The following is a 13,954-nucleotide window of genomic DNA, read 5'->3' on the forward strand; positions in this document are numbered from 1 at the left end:
AAAAAACTTTATCTCTTAAATTGTTTAAACTAAGGAATTAAAATCACAAACATATTTAAACTAATAGCTAAATTAAAATTTAAACTAATTTGGGATTTTAAAAATATGAACTTTATCTATCAGGAATACTTAAACTAATGAATTAACATCTCAAACACATCTAAACATATAGGATAGATTAAAATTGAACTAGATTGAAATTAAAAATAAGAACTTTTCTAATATGAATAATTAAACTAACGAATTAAAATCACAAAAACATATAGTATAGATTAAAATCGAACTAAATTGAAATTAAAAATAAGAACTTTTCTAATATGAATAATTAAACTAACGAATTAAAATCACAAAAACATATAGTATAGATTAAAATCGAACTAAATTGAAATTAAAAATAAGAACTTTTCTAATATGAATAATTAAACTAACGAATTAAAATCACAAACATATGGGATAGATTAAAATTGAACTAAATTGAAATTAAAAATAAGAACTTTTCTAGTAGGAACAATTAAACTAACGAATTAAAACAACAAACACTAAACATAAAAGGTAGATTAATAGTGAACTAAATCAAAATTAAAAACAAAAACTTTTTTAATAGAAATAATTAAACTAACGAATTAATATCACAAACACATCTAAACATAAAAAATATATTAAAATTGAACTAGATCAAAATTTAAAATAAGGACTTTTATAATAGAAACAATTAAATTAAAGAAAACTACAAACACATTTAAACATAAGAGATAAATTAAAACTAAATCGAATTGGAATAAAAAAAGGGAACTTTATCTAATGGGATAAATTAAACTAAAGAATTAAAACCACAAACACATCCAAACTAAACAGGAAAAATAAATTAAAACTAAATCGAAATTAAAACAAGAAATTTATTATATAGGATTAATTAAATCAAAGAACTAAAATCATTAAAACACTAAAGACTAAAAGGATGAATCAAAACAAAATCAAAGATAAATTTGAAAGCGTACACTTACCTATAAGCTGTTATTTGTGGATATTTTGTGGGTTGCTCCTCTTTTTTTTTATGGTTATGTGTCGGCTCCTCAAAGTTCTTCGTGCGTCCTCTCAAAAGAATTGCTCTCGTGTCCTCTCTGTCCTCCAAAAGAAAAGTCTCCATGTGAAAATTCTTTCCGCCTATCTCCATCCGAAAAAAAGTTTTTTATGCTTGATTCTCTCTTTTATTTATAAGGCAGTCCACTCCTTATGGAATATCTTATTTCCATTTTTTCCTACGTGCGCGTGGATATGGGAAGTCTATTATGTGTGGCTCACTTGGAGATTTCCCCAATGATGCAGCCGTATCTTGTTTTGTAAGTGATCAGATCCCCTTTAATCTTCTTTCCATATGCTCCCGGATGTGCCTCAGCCGTGATATGCCCACTTTCTATATGCAGCCCGGATTCCTTCCAAGTTTCCCTATTTGGCCGTGATCTCCTCTCCTTAATGGTTCCAAGTCTCATGCAAAATTAAAAATAAAGTTGAAATAAGAAATCATGTAATTAGAAATAGAATAAAATCAAATAGAAAATCAAATCACATAGCCACAAAAATCCAAAATGTCAATTCATGGAATTAAAGAATAAATGAATAAGTGAGTAAATAAACAAATAAATTGAGAAGGGTATAAAAATAAATATTAGATGTATGTAATTAAAAAAAAATAAAGAAATTAAAGTAATGCAACAGATTATAATAATTTAAATGTCAAACTCAAACCTTCAAAAATAAAAATAAAAATAAAATAAAGATAGAATAAAAAATTCATTTCATGTAATAAAAAGTCAAGCCAACACTCATCTTATTCTGAAAAATAAGTAACCAAAATTAAGATCATGCCTAAGTGAACTATTCCAAAAGAAGTGTCCAAGTGACCTATTCTGAAAGATTGTCTAAGTAATCTAGGGTGAATGTGTGCAACCTAGAAGGTGCCAAGTGCATCTAAATGGGCCTAAGGTGATGCCTAATGGGCCAACTGTATCTAAATGGGTCTAGGGTGCATAAATGGGCCTAAGTCTAAATTAGGGTTGCCAAGAGTCACAACGGGGTTAGATAAATCCCTCAACTAAAGTCTCCGAGGTGGCTCAAAAAAGGTAAGTAGTATGAGTAGCTATGGGCCACCAAGGAACTACTGTAAAGTATCGAATAAGTATCTAATAGGACATGTGATAGGAGGACAAAATTGAGGGTTTACACCATCTTCCTTACATTTTGTCCTAGCTTCAAATCTCATAAATTTCCCATTTTCCTACATCATTTAAAATATGAAGACAACCGATTCTTAGACATCTTTGTCTCTCTATTCATGTCGTGACCACCTGAACCAGATACCAATCTTCCCAAAACCTTCAAGTAAACCAAATTGGACCTATATCTTCTTCTTTCATCATCAAAAAGTTGGAATTTTTTAAAGGTTTTATCATCAAAACTTCTTCATCTCATTTTTCCCTGACCCCACCGTCTCTCTCTTCATGTCCTTATCACCCGAATCGGATACCCATCTTCCCAAAAATTCTTCCTAAGAAAATTTTCAATATTCCATTTTATTTAAAAATTTCAAATCTTTTTCCATAAAGGTCTCAAGATTAAGATTTGTTTTTTAAAAACAAGTAGAAATACGAGCGAAAATACTTGGGAATCTTGTATTTTGGGAGACTGATTTGCAAATAATATGGTTTTCAAATCTTAAGAATAGGAAATTTGAGAATTAGCTGTTAATGTGAAAAATAATATGGGTTTTGTGCACTATATGCTGACTTTTTTTTTTTTTTTTGTGCCTAGATTGCCCTCATCCACTTCCATGTCAACAACCACATTAACAGGTTTTTTCAAATAAATAAATAAATTTATGCTATATGAAATTTTGGGAAAACTCTATTTTTTTTTTCACTTCCTCATCACACTCGAGACCCATCTTCCCTATACTTCTGCCTCTCATTTTTCCTTAGCCCCAAATCTCAGAAATTTCCCATTTTCCTACCTCATTTGAAATCTGAAGACAACTTATTCTCAAACATCTCTGTCTTTCTTTTCATGTCCTGACCACTTGAACTGAATACCCATCATCCCAAAACCTTCAAGTAAACTATACTGGACCCACATCTTCTTCTTTCATCATCAAAGTTGGAATTTTTTAAGGCTTCATCATCAAAATGTCTTCGTCTTGTTTTGCCCTAACCCCACTGTCTCTTTCTTTATGTTCTGACCACTCGAATTAGATATCCATATTCCCAAATCTGCTTCTTATGAACAATTTTAATTTTCCATTTTATTTGAAATTTTCACATCTTTTTCCATACAAATCTAAGGATTAAGATTTATTTTCTTGTATAGAAAATTGGAGAAAAAATTAAAAAAAAAATAGAAAAATAAGGGAAAATACTTGGGAATCTTGTATTTTGGGAGGCCCATTTACAAATAATATGGTTTTCAAATCCCAAGAATAGGAAATATGAGAATCAACAATTAATGTGGAAAATAATATGGGTTTTGTGCACTCTGTGTTGACTCTTTTTTTCTACCCAGATTGCCCTCACCCACTTCCATGTCAGCAGTCACATTAATGGGTTTTTCCAAAACAAAAAACAAAAAATAAAAAAAATATGTTGTCTGAAATTTTGGGAAAACTCTATCTCTCTTTCACTTCCTTACCACACCCGAGACCTATCTTCACTAAACTTCTGCCTCTTATTTTTCCTTAACCCTATATCTCATAAATTTCCCATTTTTCTACCTCATTTGAAATCCAAAGACTATTGATTCTCAGACATCTTTGTCTTTCTCTTTCCTTCCTGACCACTCGAATTGGATACCCATTTCCCCAAACCTTCAAGTAAATAGAATTGGACCCATATCTTCTTATTTCATCATCTAAACTTTTTCGTCTGATTTTGCCCTAATCTTACTATCTTTCTCTTCACGTCTTGACCACCTGAATTAGATACCCATCTTCCCAAAACTTCTTCCTAACAATAATTTAAATCTTCCATTTTATTTAAGAATTTCACATTCTTTTTTCCATACAAGGTCCAAGGATTAAGAATTGTTTTGTTATATTGAGAAGTTCAAAGGAAATTAAAAAAATAAGTAGAAATACGAGGGAAAATTCTTGGGAATCTTGTGTTTTGGGAGGCCCATTTGCATTCAAATCCTAAGAATATGAAATCTAATAATCAACTGTTAATTTGGAAAATAATATAATTTTTGTGCACTTTGTGTTGACTCATTTTCCTATGCCCAGATTGTCCTTACCCATTTCCATGTTAGCAACCATTAATGAGGTTTTTTTTTTTTTTTTTTTTTTTTAAAAAAAAAACAAAAACATAAAAATCATGTCTAAAATTTTGGGAAAACTCTTTCTCTCTCTCTTTTACTTCCTCACTACACCTAAGACCCATTTTCTCACCACACTTGAGACCTATCTTCCCTAAACTTCTATTTCTCATTTTGTCATAACCCTATATCCAAGAAATTTCCCATTTTCCTACCTCATTTGAAATTCGAAGATGGTCGATTCTCAAACATCTCTGTCTTTCTCTTCACGTTTTGACCACACAAACCATATATCCATTTTCCCAAAACCTTCAAGTAAATTGAACTAGACCCATATCTACTTCTTTCATCATCAAAGTTTGAATGCTTTTTTTTAAGGTTTCATAATTGAAACTTCTTCCTCTGATTTTGCCCTAACCCCACTATCTTTCTTTTCACGTCTTGACCACCTGAACTGGATACCCATCTTCCCAAAAAGTCTTCCTAACAATAATTTGAATCCTCAATTTTATTTAAAAATTTCACATCATTTTTCATACAGGTTTAAGGATTAAGATTTATTTTCTTGTATAGAAAATTTGAGAGGAAATTTAAAAAGTAAGTAGAAATACAATGAAAAATACTTGGGAATCTTGTGTTTTGGGATACCCATTTGTAAATAATATGGTTTTCAAATCCCAGGGATTGGAAAATTTGAGAATCAACCATTAATATGGAAAATAATATGGGTTTTGTGCACTTTGTGCTGACTCATTTTTTTTTGCCTAGATTGCCCTCATCGGCTTTCATGTCACCAATCACATTAACGAGTTTTTCCAAAAAAGAAAAAGGTGTATGAAATTTTGGGAAAACTCACTCACTCATTCTCTTTCTCTTTCTTTCTTTCTTTCTTTCACTTCCTCACCACACCCAAGACCTATCTTCCCACCACACTTGAGACCCATCTTCCTTAAACTCCCGCCTCTCATTTTCTAAATATCAGAAATTTCCCATTTTCAGATCTCATATGAAATGTAAAGACAACCAATTCTCAAACATCTTTGTCTCTCTTCATGTCCTGACCACTCAAACTAGATATCCATTTTTCCAAGACCTTCAAGTAAACCGAGCTGGACTTATATCTTCTTTTTTCATCATCAAAGTTGAATTTTTTTTTTTAATGTTTCATCATCAACACTTCTTTGTCTCATTTTGCCTTAACTCCATTGTCTCTCTCTTCACGTCTTGACCACTTGAACTGGATACTCATCTTCCCAAAACTTCTTCCTATGAACAATTTCAATCTTCTATTTTATTTAAAAATTTCGCTTTTTTTTCCATACATGTCTAACGATTAAGATTTGTTTTCTTGCATAGAAAATTTGAGAGGAAATTAAAAAAGTACGTAGAAATACAAGGAAAAATACTTGGGAATCTTGTGTTTTGGGAGACCCATTTAAAAATAATATGATTTTCAAATCCCAAGAATTGGAAAATTTGAGAATCAACTATTAATATGGAAAATAATATGGGTTTTGTGCACTTTGTGCTGACTCCTTTTTCTGTGCCCAGATTGCCCTCATCCACATCCATGTCAACGACCACATTAATGGGTTTTTTTTTAAAAAAAACATGTTGTCTGAAACTTTTGGAAAATTCTTTTTCTCTCGTTCACTTCCTTACCACACCCAAGACCCATCTTCCAACCATGCTCGAGACCCATTTTCCCTAAATTTTGCCTCTCATTTTCTCATAACCCCAAATCTCATAAAATTCCCATTTTCCTACCTCATTTGAAACTCAAAGACGTCCGATTCTTCGATATCTTAGTCTCTCTCTTCAAGTCTTGAACGCCTGAACCAAATACCTATCTTTCCAAAACCTTCAAGTAAACCAAACTAGACCCATATCTTTTTTTCATCACCAAAGTTGGAATTTTTTTAAAGTTTCGAGTAACCGAACTAGAGTTTTTCTTTGTTTCTAATTAATCAATCGCAATTGAGTTTTCCATTTAAGGCTTTGTTTGGCTACTGAGAAAATCTTGTGGTCGAAGTTCTTCTATTTTGGGGTTTCTTATATTTTGCTTCATTTTTGCATGAATGAGATAGGATAAATTTGTTTTGGTTAATATATGTTTGTATTTGTAAATAAAGCATAGTTTTTTTTCTCCTTTCCACGATTTGTGTTGTCATCAGATTTTTAAGGACATTGGTTGATCTTTATCATTGCTAGTTGATGGAAATTTTCTTTTAATTAATGGGATATATGACAATTACTACTAGCAAATAAAGGACGAGGGAGATTTTGTGCTTGGTCGTTTTTAACAGTTATTACTTTACTAAATTATTCCATACTATGTGATGTATTATTTGATAACTTGTGTCTATATGTTTTAATTCTTTGATCGTTTGATTTATTGTTTGTAAGAAATGTTCAATGTTGCTTCGGTTTGTGGGAGGTAGAATAAAAATGTTTGAAAAACTACCTATAAGAAATAGTGTAAAGGATTTGCACAAATTGGTTGAGGGAATGGGTATGCAGTTGTGGATTGCATATACGTATTATGTTGGTGTGTAAAAGTCTTTGATTATTGTCTTGATCAAAGTATGTTGTATATCACATTATTTAGTTACACTTGCATTCACCTACTGATATTTTAATATACATGTGTAAAAGAATAAATATAAATTTATTTATGAATGAATATAAGTTATATAAAAATGGTGGAAGAAGTTATATAAATATAGAAATTCATTTCCTACCACCATTTCTATATAACTTTTGTAAATTCATAATTAAATTTATATTTATTCTTTTACACATGTATATTAAAATACTGGTAGGTGAATACAAATGTAACTAAATAAGGTGATATACAACATACTTTGTTCAGGACAATAACCAAATATTTTTACACACCAACATAATACATATATACAATCCACAACTACATACCCATTCCCTCAACCAATTCGTGCAAGTCCTTTACACTATTTCTTATAGGTAGTTTTTCAAACATTTTTATTCCACCTCCCACAAACCGAAGCAGCATTGAACATTTCTTACAAACAATAAATTGAACCATCAAAGAATCAAAACATACAGACACAAGTTATCAAACAATACATCACATAGTATGGACTAATTTAGTAAAGCAATAATAGTTAAAAACAACCAAGCACAGAATCTCCCCATTCCTTTTATTTGCTAGTAGTAATTGTCATATATCCCATTAAAATTAAAAGAAAAATTCTACCAACTATTAGCAATATAGATCAACCAATTTCCCCAAAAATCTGATGACAACACAAATCGTGGAAAGAAAATAAAATTTTCTACTTTATTTACAAATACAATCATATATTTAACCAAAACAAATTTATCCTCTATTTTATTCATGCGAAAATGAAGCAAAATAGAAGAAACACTAAAATAGAAGACCTTTGACCCCAAGATTTTCTCAGCAACCAAACAAAGCCTTAAATGGAAAACTCAACTACGATTAATTAATTGAAAACAAAGGAAAGCTCCAGTTTGGTTACCCGAAACCTTAAAAAAAATTTCAACTTTGATGACGAAAGAAGATATGAGTCCAACTTGGTTTACTTGAAGGTTTTGGGAAGATGGGTATCCAATTCGGGTGGTCAGAACGTAAAGAGGGAGAATGAGATGTCTGAGAAATGGACATTTTCGAGTTTCAAATGAGGTAGGAAAATGAAAAAAAATTTAGATTTGGGGATAGGGCAAAATAAGAGGCAGAAGTTCAGCGAAAATGGGTCTTGGTTGTGGTGGGAAGATGGGTCTCAGGTGTGGTGAGGAAGTGAAAGAGAGAGTTTTCCTAAAATTTCAGACAACATTTTATTTATTTATTTATTTTGGGAAAGAACCCATTAATGTGGCTATTGACATGGAAGTAGGTGATAACAATCTAAGCATAGAAAAAGGAGTCAGTACAGAGTGCACAAAATCTATTTTATTTTCCACATTAACAACTTATTATCAGATTTCTTATTCTTGGGATTTGAAAACCATATTATTTTCAAATGGGCCTCCCAAAACACAAGATTCCTAAGATTTTAGATGACATAACCCATTTTAGCTTCAAGGCATGTGTAGGCACCAACTATTGTTGCTTTATACATATGGATGTAATATATCATAATTAGACATAGTGATTAAAAGAAAAACTAGTCATCTAATCAAGTATCTATAATGTAAAAGATCACAAAGAAGTTACCTATTTAATTTGTTTGGCTTTAGTATTGTATTTGTTCTATAGAGGTTTAGGAAGGTTGTGCTATGATAAATCCTAATTCTTCAACCTTTTCAAGAACATACTTAAATTGAGCTAAGTAAATCTCATCCTTGGAATGTATAACTTCAATGCCCATAAAATATTTGAGATGGTCAAGATCTTTAAGTTTGAATTTTTTGTGTAGATAGTCCTTTACAACCTCAATTGCTTCAAGATAATCATTTCTTGTAATAATTTTGTTATTAACATAAATAAGGATAACTTCAAGTAAACTACCTAATTGCTTACTAATCAAAAAGTAATCTTCCTTTGATTTTTTAAATACTACATGCAACAACTCAAGATAATTTGATAATTTAGCATACCATTGGGGGGATGCTTGTTTAAGACTATAAAGAGAGTTTTTAAGTTTTCAAACCATATTCTTATTTTCTAACTATGTGAACTCATTTGAAAATTGCAATAAACCTCCTCATCTAATTTCCCATGAAGGAATACATTGTTTATATCTAGTTAATGAAGATTCTAATTTTGTATTACAATAATAGCCAGTAAACAACACATGTTATGAGCTTAACAACTAGTGCGAAGGTTCTCTAGTAATCAAGTAATTCTCATTTGTCATACCTTTTAGCCACCAATTGAGCCTTGGAATGCTCAATGTTGCCATCTGGTTTATACTTCACTTTATATATCCATTTATTATTGATTGAAGTTAAAAATGAATGATTAAAAAAAATTATAATAAGATAAATAGTTATGCAATGAGTGACATGTTCTCACAAGAGATGAAAAAGGTCTTAGAGATAATAGATCACTTGTAGCTATCTTACAATAGTACACACCCAACTAGGATAGAGGAGTGAGTTTTGTAGCTTCATCATCAAGGTTGTGGTTGTATGGGAGGTAACTCAATGGAAGATGGATCGGGAACATGATTATTTAGGTCATCAATTTCAAAACCTGGATTGGGTTGTTGAAGAAGTTGTGGACTAGTACATTATTGTTATCAAGATCATTTGAGGGATACAATAGGATAGGGAATTATAAAAAAAATTCAAGTCATTTAGTAAAGAGAAAAAACATCTTCATGGAATTGGACATCTTTGGAGACAAATTCTTTTTATGCTCGAGTCATATAGTTTGTAACCTTTTGGGTGTAAGGATATCCAAGAAATATGCACTTAAATGCTCTAGCATCAAATTTTATTTTGGAAGCGTTGGTGTTAGTGTAGTAAGAAAGACAACCAAAAACATTAAGATATAAATAAGACTCGAACCAAAGTGTAATTCATATGGATTTTTACCGAAATAAAATATGAGTTCAATTTTTTAAGTAGGCAACTCTCAAAACACATTCGCCTAAAAATTGAATAGCTAGACTTGCTTGGAAATGTAAAGAACAAGAAACATTGAGTAAGCAACCATGTTTTCTCTCCATAATTTCATTTGGTTGTGGAGTTTTAATGAAATTAATTTGATGGATAACTCCATTATTTACATAAACTTCTCTCATATCAAATTCTTTTATATTGTTCAAGTGAGAGATTTTAATTTTCTAATTAAATTGGGTTTCAACATAAGAAAAGAAAGATTGTAAAAGCAAATGAGTTTCATTTTTACATTGCATAAAAAAAAAAAAAAAAAAACCCCAAGTACATCTTGTACAATAATCCATAATGGTTAGGAAACAATGGGACCTTAACTTGCATAATGAAATTTCCCCAAGTATCATAGTGAATTAAATCAAAAGGTGTAACAAAAATTTTATTTCCTAAAGATAAGTTAATTTACTTAGAAAGTGGACAAGCCCTACAAAGTTCATGTTGGTGATTAAAATTTAAAGTTAGAATGTAATTCTAAAGTAATTGAGTCCACTATGCCTAGGATGTCCTAAATATCGATGCCACAAATTGTAAAAGGAAGAAGCCACATCACTTACTAGCTTTAGTGTTATTGTTGGTGACTTGAAAAGATAGAGGCTTCTATGTAATTTAACTACTCTAACAATCTTCTTTGAGGATTAATCCTTTATAAGAGAAGAAGTGTAGAGGCTTGACTTATAGTGACTAAAGTTTGCTTTGTTTGCTTTCTTTGTATGGTTTGTGACCAAGAAGCTAACTATGTAGTTTGAAACATTTTCCCTTGATATGTCATGTATTTCTAGAAAAATCATTGATGGATTTAGGATTATTTTTGAAATTTTGTTTTACTTGTGTTATGATTCCCTTTCATAGATAATTAAGTAGAATCATTTATGAGTTGTGGCCTCACAATACCATATTGTCGTTCTTCTTGAAATACTAGAAAAAAAAAACCTTATTTGCAATTGAGATAAGGTCAATGAGGAGGATTTGACCACAACAATAGAATAAGTTTCATTCAAACCCAATAGTAATTGCATGGTATAATCTCCATCTCTATATGACTCTAAAATTTTCACAGATCCATAAGAACAATTGAGAATTACGTTATAAAAATTAAATCATCTATGGACCCCGCATTTCAGCTCATGCGTTTCCCACTCGATGGTGAGCTCAATTTTTGTTTTTAAAAAAAATGATTTCATTGATTAAGAAAAATGATTTGGAGTCGCCACTTATTTTTGTTTTATTTTAAAGGGGGAAACGAAATAAGAAAGAAAACCCTAAGTGTGACTCCTTATTTTGAAAAAGGTAATCTATGAAAAACCGGATCGGGCTCGGGGGTCAGGTTACTATCCGGAAGGTACAGTAAAGACCGCAGCACCCCTCTAAGTCCCTAAAGTCAGGTCTCTACTAATAAAATGAAGTTGTTGTGGTAATTGATGTGGAAATCAATGAATACTCAAGGTGATCATACACGTGAAGGAATCAAAACAATCAATAAAGAATTGACCGAAGTGATAACGGGGCATACCTTGGCATTAATCGATCAATGCGCTATCAAGAAAGGGGGTTAATACACAATTAAAAGAATAATCTCATGCATGTCATAGAGTAGGATGAATCAATCATGTGTGATAATCAAATCAACCAATCAATCAATTGTAAAATCACTTATGTAGGGCCCCCACCACAACCCGTTTATTTTGCATGAGTCAATGTCACAAATTCCATTATTCCAGAATTATGAAAAATTCATTCATGCTTATTAAAATCAAGAGGAGCAGAAGATTGTTGGAGAACCAGAGTGGAATTAAAACTATTTGAGAGAAAATCGGATTTTTGAAATTTATTTGAAAGATTGGAGTCTCGAAGATTACTTAAAAATTGGAGTTTTAGAGTTTATTTGAAGATCAGACTTTTAGAAATTAAATATGAGAATGAGAATTTTAGAAATTAAATTTGAACGAGATTGAAATTTTGAAAATGATTTAAGAGCTCGGGATTTTAAATGAGTGGATAAGTGGATGAGTGAATAAGTAAATGAATGGAATAATAACGATGGTGAAATAATAAAGACCAGGTAAATAATTGCGAAAGATGGAATTTTAGAGATTGGAGATTCGAATTTAGAGATTGAAAACTTAAGAATTTATTTAGAGATGAGATCTTTGGTATATGAATAACTGAATAAATAAATGGATGGGATAACATTAATAACGAGAATAATCATTAGACAGTAGTATATGAACGGTGGAGCTTTTGAGATTGAAAATTAGATTTGGAAGTCGGGTTCTGAAGAATTAAACTTTAACGATTAGAATAAATAAATAAATATGGAATAATAGTGCTAATTTAACGGAAATAACATTTTAAACGAATAGAAAATGAGTAGTGGAATTTTTGAGATTGAAAATTAAATTAGGATGTTGGATTTTTGAAGAATTGGATCTTAAATAAATAAATAAATATCGGAGAATAATTCTGATTAATGAAAATAACATTTAGACAAATAATGGAATTTTTAGGATTGGACATTAAATTAGGACGTTGGATTTTTGAAGGATTGGACTTTAAATGAATGAATAAATGTGGGATGGTAATTCTAGTTGACGAAAATAGCATTTAGACAGATAATGGAATTTTTAGGATTGAAAATCATATTAAGACACAAGATTTTTGAAGGATTAGACTTTAAATAAATAGATAAGTATGAGATAATAATTCTAATTGGCGAAAATAACATTTAAACGAATTGTAAAATTTTCAGGATTGAAAAATTAAATTAGGACATGGGATTTTTGAAGAATTATAAACAGATAAGTATGGGATAATAATTATAATTGATGAAAATAAGATTTAAACGAATTGTAGAATTTTTAGGATTGAAAAATTAAATTAGGACATGAGATTTTTGAAGGATTAGACTTTAGATAAACAGATAATTATGAGATAATAATTCTAATTGATGAAAATAAGATTTAAATGAATTGTAGAATTTTTAGGATTGAAAAATTAAATTAAGACATGGGATTTTTGAAGGATTAGACTTTAAATAAATAGATAAATATGGGATAATGAATCTAATTGATGAAAATAACATTTAAACGAATTGTAGAATTTTTAGGATTGAAAAATTAAATTAGGACATGAGATTTTTGAAGAATTGCTTAAGGACCTAGGTTTTGAAAATAGGATTTAAAGTTTAGAATGTAGTAAATTCATCGAGACCAACATAAGTTAATTATATAAAAATTTTCATATACATGGTGATTAGACATAACTAAATATGGGAAGATAAGATACGAATTATTTTAAGTTTTGAAAAGGTTATTCAACCTTAATAATTTATCTTTTAATTGTCTTTAAGTCGAGCTAACTAAATTGGTAAAAACAAAATAAGATAAAAAATAAAAATGAATGAATAAATTAATAAATTACTAATATTAGAGGTTTAGAACTTATTTAGAAATGAAGTAGCCAAATGGGCTAACTCAACATGGACTTGGGCCATGAGGGTGGCTGGCATGGGGGAGCATGAGGCCCTCCATCAACATGCTTGGGCCTGGGCTCCTACTCAAGCCCAATATCCTTACCATGGGCAAGCCCAAGGCACCCATCTTCATCACAGACTTGGGCCTGGCCTCCAACTCAAAAACCCTTATCCATTGCCATCATGGGCAAGCCCAAAACCCATCTCTATCACCAACTCGGGCCTGGTGCTCCAACTCAAGCCCAAATCCAATGCCATCATGGGCAAGCCCAAGCCTCCAAACTCCATCACAGCCTGCCTAACCTCATCCACGTTCTCTTCGTTTGGATTCATCGGAAACGGCAACGGAGCTTCGATGACTTGGCCACCGGCACAACAGACATAGGCATGGATGGACTCCTTGACGGCGCCGTAGACGCAATGGAGCGCGACGACGACGTCGCCCCTCTGAGATCAGTCTTCCGCGAAGGTCCAAGCGACTTGCTGGAGGGCGATCACGGCGGCGGCGGTGGTGTTGCTGATGAGGGAGATTTCATCGTCGTGGTCGGCATTGACGAGGTCCTT

This window comes from Vitis riparia, chromosome 17 (genome assembly GCF_004353265.1).
Source record: "Vitis riparia cultivar Riparia Gloire de Montpellier isolate 1030 chromosome 17, EGFV_Vit.rip_1.0, whole genome shotgun sequence".
NCBI classification, from domain to species: domain Eukaryota; kingdom Viridiplantae; phylum Streptophyta; class Magnoliopsida; order Vitales; family Vitaceae; genus Vitis; species Vitis riparia.